The following is a 12,005-nucleotide window of genomic DNA, read 5'->3' on the forward strand; positions in this document are numbered from 1 at the left end:
GCTTTTTACCTTGACAGCACTCCCAAGTCTCGCTGCCGTGTGCTAGCAAGCACTATAAGCTTCCTGAGCCGCCCTGCGGGCTGCGCGTATTCTAAGTCGACTTGAGTGTGCAGGATAAGTCACTGATGCCCCCACCTACATAGCCCTTCTCAACAAATGGCTGCACTCTTACAGGGCCGATCTGACACGCTGCAGCCTGCATGTGTATTAAACATGTAAACTAAGTTAGATAACCGGGAGGGGGAGACCTACCTTACTACAGCGCAGCGTGAGCAAAGTGAACTGTCGCACGGCGCATCTTCCTCACTCTACACACAAGCAAGCAGCCCAACTAATCGACTGACCAACTAATCGATAATGAAAAACGTTGACAACAATTTTCATTAACAATTATTATCGATTTAGTCGATTAGTTGTTTCAGCCCTACACTCAACTTTTAATACCAGCACACATTTGCGTGCGCTGTTATTACTAAGTGTAGCGCAAATATCGTTCTCCCATAAAATAACTTTCCTGCTGATTCTTGCATCTCTGGACATCTATGGTAACACAATGTCTTGGGATTTATGAAAATCAGAGACAACCTTTGGTAGAAAGTCAGAAACTGTCCGCAAACAACATTATCTTTATGAAAAGTGAGAAAAGGCTCCTTGACAGAAAGGGCTTACAATTCAGAGACTCGTCTTGCAGAAGTAACAACAACCAGAAAAATGGTATTCAATGTAAGAAACCAGAGTAAAATCTCCCTAATAGGTTTAAAAGGTATTCCCATCAAAACTTCCAAAATTAAAGGAAGATCCCACGTTCGAATGGCAGATTTGGTAGAAGTTTGGATATGAGACAAGGCCTAAAAGAATTGATGAACCAAAGGTTTCTGTGCCCACTTGACCCCAGTAATGGCAGAGATAGCAGACACCTGAACCTTCAGTGTTCTAACACAATGACCACTTACAAAACCTTCATAAAGAAAATCCAATAAATTATGTTTTTCTGTTTTGGCTGTAGAAGCACTATGTTGAGTCATCCAGGCTGCAAAAGAATTCCATATTCTTTAATAGGTTGAAGTTATCTACTTTCTAGCCTGAAGCAAAGTTTGAATTACTGAATCTGATATATTCAGTTACCTTATACTTGTGATCTCAGCAACCATACCGTCAAGTTCAAGTGTTGTGGGGTAGGATGCATGATTGGACCCTGAAACAACATAACTGTAGAAGGAGCCACAGAGGTTCCACTGAAAAATGTAACAGCAGAGGAAACTATAGTCGGCAAGGCCAAAAGGGAATAACTGTCATAAACGTTGCTTTCTCCCTTCAAATTCTTTGAAATAGATGAGGAATAAGATGGAGTGGAAAGACATATCAGGTTGAATCTCCATACCTGAGGGAAAGCATCCGTTCCCAAAGCTTGTGGTGTTAGCAGACAACTGTAAAACAGAGGCAACTGGTGATTGTGGTTGAAAGCCATCAGATCTATTTTCAGCAATCCCCATCTTGCGACAATCATCCTGAAATTGTTTCTGTTCAACTGCGACTCTGTTTGTGAAAGAAGAACTCGGGTCAGATAATCTGCCTGAACATTCTGCAGACTGGGAAAATAAGGTAAGGAGCGGATAACCCCTTTAGATGCTTCTGTGACAAAATGAAAATGGGCAACACCTCCTTGAGAGCTTGTAGACTTCTAGTTCCTCCTTGAAAATAAACATAGGACCTTGCCATTGTGATATCGGTTGAAACTTTGACTGAATTTCCCTGAAAGTAAAGCAGTGCCTGAAAGAAAACTGCCTTTATTTGCAGGAAGAGACTGAAGACTTCTGTGCCAGGAACCCTGAGCATATTTTCCATGGCACATAGATTCCAGCAATCTCGGTTGGGGAGCTGTCTGTATGATTATCCAATCTGGCTCCACCAGAGAAAACCTCCCGAAACCACCAATGTAGGCATCTTCTTAGCTCCAATGAAAAATGGATTTGCTTACTAAGTCCCTAGGTAACATCTTCAAAAATGTTATTTGCCTCTCCTGACAATCTGTAAGACCCATTTGTCCGAAATGACCTCTGTCCAGATGTCTCTAAACCTGGAAAGCCTTCCTCCCAAAGGTATGTGGGCAGGTGTACCTTCATTGGTTTCTGTTCTGGCGAAAATTTGTTGTCCTGGTACGACCTCTACCACTTTCTTGTAAAAGTGTTTTCCAGTCTGGAAGGGTAAATGACTCCCTTTTCAAAGAGCTCTTAAAATTCTGATATTGATTTTTCTTTATGTGGGCATAAGATAAAGATTCAGCCAACAGATTTGAATCAGCCAATAGAATGAGAGCTGCTTAAATCCTATTGGCCGATTCAAAATTTTCAGCCAATAGGAATGCAAGGGACGCCATCTTAAATTGCGTACCTTGCATTGAAGATTCGGTGTACGGCAGCAACCATATGAAGAGGATGCTCTGTGCCGGATGTCTTCGGGATGAACTCGCTCCGTGGTACCGGGATCAAGATAGAAGATGCCGCATAGATGAAGATTGAAGAGGCTGCTTGGATGAGGACTTCGCCGCCAGGAAGAAGATTGAAGAGGCCGTCTGGATGAAGACTTCTCGCCGCCTGGATGAAGATCGTTCAAGCGGGACTTCAAAAACTGTAAGTGGATCGTCATGGGTTAGTGTTTTAAGGGTCTTTTGGGTGGGTTTTTATTTTAGTTTAGGGTTTGGGCTTGTAAAAGAGCTAAATGTCCTTTTAAGGGCAATGCCCATCCAAATGCCCTTTTCAGGGCAATGGGTAGCTTAGGTTTTTTAGATAGTTTTTTTTTTATTTTGTGGGTTTGAGGAGAGGTGGGGGTTTGTATTTTTTTTTTTCAGAAAAAGAGCTGTTTAACTTAGGGCAATGCCCTACAAAAGGCCCATTAAAGGGCCATTGGTAGTTTATTCTAGATTAGGCTTTTTTATTTTGGGGGTGTTTTTTTTTTTTTTTTTTTTTTTTAAAGGGTATTAGAATAGAAATAATTTTTATTTTTTTGGATAATTTCGGGGGGGTTTAATGGTAGGTTTTTTTATTTTTTGTGATTTTAGGGTTTTTTTTTTTTATTTTAGGTTTTAGTGTAAGGTAGTTTAGGATTTATTTCACAGGTAAGTTTGTATTTATTTTAACTAAGTAGTTAGTAAATAGTTAATAACTATTTACTAACTAGTCTACCTAGTTAAAATAGATACAAAAACTTTGTGAAAACCTGTGAAATAAAAATAAAACCTAACCTAGCTACAATATAACTATTAGTTATATTGTAGCTAGCTTAGGTTTTATTTCCCAGGTAAGTATTTAGTTTTAAATAGGTATTATTTAGTTAATAATTGTAAGTTTAATTTAGCTCTATTGTAATTATGTTCAATTTAGGAGGTGTTAGGGTTAGGTGTAGTGGTTATTAATTTAATTTAGATTTTTTTTAATGTGGGGGGCTGGCGGTTTAGGGGTTAATAGATTTATTTAGTGGTAGTGATGTGAGAGGCCAGAGGTTTAGGGGTTAATAGCTTTATTTTGTTGCGGCGATGTCGGGGAGCGGCGGAATAGGAGTTAATATATTTATTATAGTGGAGCGATGTTGGGGTGCAGGGGAATAGGGGTTAATAACTTTAGTATAGTGGCAGATTAGGGGTTAATAGTTTTATTTAGGTGGCGGCAAAATCAGGGGTGGCAGATTAGGGGTTAATAACTGTAGGTAGGTGGCAGCGATGACAATGGGGGGCAGATTAGGGGTGTTTAGATGTGGGGTTTATATCAGGGTGTTAGGTTTAAACGTCATTTTTTTTCCCCATAGACATCAATGGGGCTGCGTTACAGAGCTTTTCTTTACGCAATCGCAGGTGTTAAGACTTTTTTCTGACCCACTTTCCCCATTGATGTCTATGGGGGAAGCGTGCACGAGCACGTCAAACCAGCGCTTGTTTTTTGTGCGCTATGGAGCTTAAAAGCACCATATCGCACGCACAAGCCGGGTTTTTGAAAAACTTGTAATGGCTGCGCTATAGGGGGTTAAATAACGCTACTTTTCTTGCATTCGTTAATTTCCCTATAGTGCGCATAACTCGTAATCTAGCTGAAAGTTTCTTAGGTTTATGCTCCATCTTTTTATCCATTACATCCTTAAAAGCTCCAGCGTCATCTATAGGGAAAATCATTTTCTAAATTAATCTATGTATAATATATGTAATGCAGTGGTTTAGGTAAAGGAAAACTTTTCAATAATTTCTCAGAAACATTAAAGGGTTTTTTTCATTCTTTGAAAATTCCTACAAATAAATATGTTTTTTAGACTCAGTCACTGGAAAGGTTTCAACAGAATCTTAGATTTATACCAGTCTAAAGACACAGAAGGTTGTTCTTCCTCAACACCTCTTTGATACATTTAATAAATGCACATAATCAAGCAGTAGCAGCGGGATCATTTGAATGTATTAAAGAAGCCTTGCCCTCAGAATCAGTGTCAGATAGTTAAACCCCCTCAAAACCATGTTCACCAGAAATGTGGCTGCAGTAGCACTTCCACCAAAAAGTTGAAAAGGGCAATCTTTACATATTTTATTATACTGCCAACAGGGCTTATCACACAATGCACAGGCCCCATAAGAAAAAAATGGTATAAAAAAACATTCTGTACACATCATCAACAAAACATACAGAAAAAAACAAGCATACATTTTTAAAAGAACCACATCTCCCTGGGCAGTGTCAGGATCAAAAACAAACTCTGGCTCCATGATGATAGGTCAAACATCATTCATAACTATGGAAAATAGAGGAGCCCAATATTGATAGAGCATACTAAGGTGAATAAATAAATGTGCAGCACAACAGGCACATAGCCAGGGACTCACAGTGGGATATAAAATTATTAGCCCGGAACAACCAACAAACGAAATGGCAACTCCATAGTTAGTCCCATGCCAAGATCAATTTGAAGTGTGCATGTGCGTGCTTCAGATTAATCTCAGATGGAACACCTGTGATGTCATAAAACATAGCGGCTCTCACTAAAGGCCTCTCTAGAGAAGACCTATACAGCTGTACCCACCAGCCAGGATCTATATGCTGCAGGGGGGAAGCAAACCCTCAAGGTAAGTCATGCAACCTACCACTGACCGGGATCAAATTGAGGGTCTCTTAGTCCTGTCCACCGTGAAGGCTGGTCAGAACTAGGAGGATAGGGGGAATGGGTTCAGATGATCTTTATAGGTAATCAGGGGAATGGTCATTTCTGTATTTCTGTCCACGCCCCATTGGGAGAGGGTTTCTCATCGGTAAGTATTAACAGGGAGGGCCAAGATTTTATATATATATATATATATATATATATATATATATATATATATATATATATATATATATATATATATATATATATACACACACATACATATATGTGTATGTATATACTGTATATATATATATATATATATATATATATATATATATATATATATATATACACACACATATACATATATATATATATATATATATATATATATACACATATACATATATATATATATATATATATATACACATATACATATATGTGTATGTATATACTGTATATATATATATATATATATATATATATATATATACACATATATACACACATACATATATGTGTATGTATATACTGTATATATATATATATATATATATTTATATATATATATATACACATATACATATACATATATATATATATATACATATATATATATATATATATATATATATATATATATATATATATATATATATATATATATATATATATATATATATATACACATACATATTTACAGTCATGTGAAAAAGAAAGTACACACTCTTGGAATTATATTGTCTTACATATAAGGACATAATAAAAATCTATCTGGCCCTTAGCAGGTCTTAAAATTATTTAAATACAAACTCAGATGAACAACAACACATGACATATTACACTGTGTCATTATTTATCTAACAAAAAAAGCCAAAATGAAGAAGCCATGTGTGAAAAACTAAGTACACCTTATGATTCAATAGACTGTAGAAACAAGTTTAGCAGCAATAACTTGAAGTAAATGTTTTCGGTATGACTTTATCAGTCGCTCACTTCATTGAGGTTTGCGGGCAATCATTTTTGCACAGCTCTCTTAAGGTTCTGTACTTTGACTGGGCCATTGCAAATACCTTGATGCTTTTCTTTTTCAGCTGTTGTAGATTTACTGGTGTAGTTGGGATCATTGTCCTGTGGCATGACCCAATTTCGGCAGAGCTTTAGCTTTTGGACAGATGGCCTCACATTAGACTCTAGAATACTTTGGTATACAGAGGAGTTCATGATCGATTTAATGACTCGAAGATGCCCAGGTTCTGTGGCTGCAAAACAAGCCCAAATAATAGCCCCTCCACCACCATGCTTGACAGTTGGTAGGAGGTGTTTGTGCTGACATGCTGTGTTCGGTTTTCGCCAAACGTGACACTGTGCATTATGACCAAACATCCCCACTTTGGGCTCATCTGTCCAAAGGACATTGTTCCAGAAGTCTTGTGGTTTGTTCAGATGCAACTTTGCAAACCTAAGCCATGCTGCCATGTTCTGTTTAGAGAGAAGAGGCTTTCTCCTGGCAACCCTTCCATACAAATCATACTTGTTCAGTCTTTTTCTAATTGTACGGTCATGAAATGTAACATGCTAACTGAGGTCTGTAGAGTCTGAGATGTAACTCTTGCATTTTTTGCAATTTCTCTGAGCATTGCACAGTCTTACCTTGGGGTTACTTTGCTGGGATGTCCACTACTGGGAAGATTGGCAACTGTCTTGAATGTTTTCCACTTGTGAATAATCTTTCTCACTATAGAATGATGGAATTTAAATTGTTTGGAAATGGCCTTATAACCCTTCCCAGATTGATGGGCAGCAACAATTCCTTCTCTAAGATTATTGCTGATGTCTGTCCTCCTTGGCATTGTGTTAACACACACCTGAATTCTCCAGACCTGCAAACTGCTAAAACTTCAGTTTTTATAGAGATGGTCACAGTTGCGGATGATCAATTTATCAATGGCATTTGATTAGCAGCACCTGGCTGCTACATAGCCTCCTAATTCCTATGGAAGCAGTAAGGGTGTACTTTGGTTTCCTCACACGGCTTCTCCATTTTGGCTTTATTTTTGTTAAATAAATAATGACACGGTGTAATATGTCATGTGTTGTTGTTCATTTAAGGTTGTATTTATCTAATTTTAAGACATGCTAAGGACAAGATGATTTTGATTATGTCCTGGTACGTAAAACCATAGCATTCAAAGAGGGTGTACTTTCTATTTCACGTGTGTGTGTGTGTGTGTGTGTGTGTTGATCTCCCTAGGACCATTTCAGTGGGTGCACCACCCAGCTAAAATGTTAGCCAATAATAATTGCTAATATTAAAAATGCTCAATTTGTAATGCACAAATTATCATTAAATATATTTATGTTAAATTATGCAATTCATTTGTGCTTTGGATAGCAGAAAATGATAAAATATTAGAAAATATTAAACTGCTCCCACCCGGCTACTTCAATAAACTGAAGATGAAGACAAGTAAACATAGAAAAACAAGTGTTCAGTATCATGGAGTCAGGTTGTTTGGTCAATGTTCTTTGTATACAGTATGGAAAATATATGAATTACAATATTTGTTATGTTCATATGTTAAAAAGAATGAAACGAATGTGTGCCCGGTTTTTAAAAATCCTATTAAAAACAGGAGCACTTTCATTTATCATACTTTACATTTTACTGGTTTTATTAAAATACTTACCTTTTCTTGTTGAAAGCCGCTCCAGCGCTTCCCCCGCCCATCTCAAGTCTCTTCATACATCACCAATGATGAATCCAGCTTCCTCCAATCACGGCTTCCCCCCCAGAGCAAACATTGCCTGAGGCCACGCCGTGATTGGAGGAAGCCGGAATCATCATTGCTGACGTATGAAGAGGCTTGCAGCAGGTGGGGGAAGCGCTGGAGCAGCTTTCAAGAAGAAAAGGTAAGTATATTAACAAAACCAGTGAAATGTAAAGTTTGATGAATGAAAGTTCCACTGTTTTTAATAGGATTTTTTAAAACCAGGGACACATTCGTCAAACTTTACATTCACTTTAATATAAGGGGTATTAAAACTCAGTCCTCTAAAATGAGGAGAAATCTAAGATCACACTAACAGACATCCTAACTCTCCCTGAAGTTCAGGGAGTCTCCCTGATTGTAATAGCGATTAGCGACTCCCTGATCCCAGCAAATGGAATGCAAACAACCGGAAACTCCAAGTACCATGATCCAATGTGGCCCAAATCTGGAAAAGTGTTTCTTTAAGGAATGCCTTTAGTTGCTGGGACGTTATAGAACCCTCAAAGCATGCATCAGTAACCAAAAAGCCCCCACTGATTTTAATAAACTAAAACACAAATACTACCTTATTTACTGCACGTAATTAAACTTCGTATTTTCAAATATTTAACCATTCAACAAGGGTACGGTCACTGGAAAATATGTTTGTGGTTGTGCAATAAAACTACTTTTTTTTTAATGTGACTTTAGTGGGAAGCTACTTCAATGATAAGTCTATCTTATTTAGGGTTTCAAGGTGTCCAATATATAACAGGGAGGGGGGGGGCGCAGTAGCGGGAGAAGCCACCTCCCTGAAATGGGTTTTTGCAGGTTGGGGTGTCTGCACTAAACACAATAAAAGATCCAAACTGCATACCCCCACAAAATACAATAAATTAATATAGTCCATAATTACAGAAATTAACTTCATATATGCAAACATTCCCTTACTAGATGATAATAAACCATGTCATATTAAAATATGTACCTGACCAAATCTTGTCTAAGCATATCTAACAGTTAAAGGGACATGAAACCCAAATGTTTTCTTTCATGATATAGAAAGAACATGCAATGTTAATCAACTTTCTAATTTACTTCTATTATCTAATATGTTTCATTCTCTTGATATCCTTTGCTGAAAAGCATATCTAGATATACTCAAAAGCTGCTGATTGATGGTGGCTGTACATAGATGCCTTGTGTGATTGGCTCACCCATGTGCATTGCTTTTTCTTCAACAAGGGATATTTAAAGAATGAAGCAAATTAGATGATAGAAGTAAATTGGAATGTTATTTAAAATTGTATTCTCTACCTGAATCATGAAAGAAAAAAATTGGGTTTAGTGTCCCTTTAAGATTAAAAACAACAAAAAATAAAAAAGATAAACATACCTGCAATTTAATATACAAAGGCAGCATAAAAACATATTGCAGGTTCAAAAAGAAACACTCATGATAAAGTAAATTACACAAAAAGGAAATAATTATAATCTAACACTATACTACAAAGAATAAACTTTTTTACCTAATAATGCTTCTAATGAATCCACATGTAGTGTTCTAAATTCGAGATTCGCCAGAAGAACATAGTAAAACAGGAAAACAGGAAAAGTAAACACTGTGACATAATCACATGGTGCAAGCTGGCCTATCCGTTGAGAGAAAAAGAGGCATCATCGATCTGTAGGAACCAGCCGTTTCCACCAGGAGAGTCACATGGATAAAACTAGCCTATCCAAAGAGAGAAAACCCGGCACCACAGATCTTTAGGAACTGGCTGCTCACTGTGATGTCTTTTTCTCATACAAGGTCTGGGCAGACATGTCTCGTTTCGTCTCAGGCGTATAAATAGATTGTTAAAAAAACATCGAAAGGGAAATAGAAAATCCCTTTAAATAGTCATATACCTAATTCAAATACAAAAATAATTTATGTTTAGTAGAATTTAACTATTTATATATCTGAACCAAGGCATTGTTTTGATGTTAGTGTATGTGAGTGAGATAGCGTTATTTGCGCTGCTTTAAATATATAAATCTGAAGTAAAACTATATTACCACTTTATATTACTTTATTAATTTATATTACTATCACTCACCAACTACAACACACACCTATATTTTCGACGTTACTTTTTCAGCTAGGAGTTAGTGTTTGCAACCCCCCTCCCCCTTTCTAAATTATATGTGATCTTTTTTAAAACAAGCTATATGATTATCTAATCATTACAAAAGTATATACAAAATTAAAGGGACATTAAACCCAATTTTTTCCTTTCATGATTCAGATAGAGAATACAATTTTAAACAACTTTCTAATTTACTTCTATTATCTAATTTGCTTCATTCTCTTGATATTCTTTCCTGAAAAGCATATCTAGATATGCTCAGTAGCTTCTGATTGGTGGCTGCACATAGATGCCTCATGTGATTGGCTCACCAATGTGCATTGCTATTTATTTAACAAAGGATATCTAAAGATTGCAGTAAATTATATAATAGAAGTAAATTGGAATGTTGTTTAAAATTGTATTCTCTATCTGAATCATGAAAGAAAAATTTGGGGTTTAGTGGCCCTTTTATTATATACTTCAAGCATAAAATATCAGCCTCACCCAGCATGCAGACCTTCGTGTATAAATAAATAGAGATAACTATACATTAGATTCTAATGTAATAGTTGTCTCTAATTCTCTATACACGAAGGTCTGCATGCTGGGTGAGGCTGATATTTTATGCTTAAAGTATATAATTTAATGTTGTACTGTGTTCACTTGTGACAGTGAAGTATTTTAAAGAAGACATGAATATCACAAATTAATCATTAGCCTGTTGCTGTTACAGAAGCAATTATGGAAGACTAGGTGATAAGCCTGCCCAGAGGGCAGTCTATGTTGAAAAAATACAAACCCCCAAGCTAAATTTACAAAAATAAAACAAGTAAAATGACAGAAAAAAAGTAACAAAGCTATTCAAAATAAAAAATGTAAACCTAAACTAATAGCCCTATAAAAATAATAAAAAAACTAATCTAATACTAAACTACCAATAGCCCTTAAAAGGGCCTTTTGTAGGGCATTGTCCTAAGTTAAACAGCTCTTTTACCTTTAAAAAATACTAAGTCCCCCCTAACAGTAACCCCCCCCCCACCAAACTCTCCAAAATAAAAAAACTAACACTAAAAAAAACTAAACTACCCATTGCCCCTAAAGGGGCATTGCCTTTAAAAGGGCATTCAGCTCTTTTATTGCCCTTAAAAGAACAATCAGCTCTTTTCCTAGCCTAAAAAAAACCCTTATCTAAAAAAAAAACACCCCAAAAAGTAAAAAAAGCCGAAACCTAAGCCCCAAATAGGTACTCACTGTTCCTGAAGTCCGGCGGAGAAGGTCTTCCAGATGGATCCATCATCTTCGATCTTCATCCGGAGTGAAGGCAGCGTGGAGCGGAAGTGCTGAGCTGTGTTCCCGATGCCTGGATCCTCAGCGGCGGTCCTCAGCGCCGGTGTTGCTCGGCGGCATGGAGGCTCCTCTTAATCCAATGTTCGTCGTAGACTGAAGATTGAATGCAAGGTACCGCAATCAATTTGGGGTACCTTGCAATCCTATTGGCTGAAATTTTGAAATCAGCCAATAGGATTACAGCTACTGAAATCCTATTGGCTGTTCAAATCAGCCAATACGATTTCAGTAGCTCTTATCCTATTGGCTGATTTAAAATTTTTCAGCCAATAGAATTGCAAGGTACCCCAATAAATATGGGGTACCTTGCATTCAATCTTCAGTGTGTGGTGGACGATCGCATGAAGAGGAGCGTCCACTGCCACCGCTGAGGATCGCCACATCTGGGAACACACCTCCGCTCTGCGCCGCCTTTGCTGTGGATGAAGATAGAAGATGATGGACCCGCATGGAAGAAGACCTCCGCCGGACTTCAGAAACCGTGAGTACCTATTTGGGGCTTTAGTGTCAGGCTTTTTGGGCAATTGAAAAAGAACTGAATGCCCTTTTAAGGGCAGTGAAAAAGAGCTGAATGCCCTTTAAAGGGCAATGCACATACAAATGCCCCATTATGGACAATGGGTAGTTTAGGTTTTTTAGCGTTAGTTTTTTTATTTTGGTGGGGGGGGGT

General features: G+C 37.2%; 1 protein-coding gene across 1 annotated transcript in view; it reads right to left on the reverse strand.

The window, feature by feature from the left end:
- Positions 1 to 9,526, reverse strand: part of ERCC6L2 (ERCC excision repair 6 like 2) — a 433,149-nt gene extending 423,623 nt beyond the window's left edge. The window contains 1 exon segment of the mRNA XM_053702417.1: positions 9,404 to 9,526. The gene's annotated coding sequence lies outside the window, so the exon portion shown is untranslated.
- Between the last annotated feature and the right edge of the window lie 2,479 nt (positions 9,527 to 12,005).

This window comes from Bombina bombina, chromosome 2 (assembly GCF_027579735.1).
Source record: "Bombina bombina isolate aBomBom1 chromosome 2, aBomBom1.pri, whole genome shotgun sequence".
Lineage (NCBI taxonomy): Eukaryota > Metazoa > Chordata > Amphibia > Anura > Bombinatoridae > Bombina > Bombina bombina.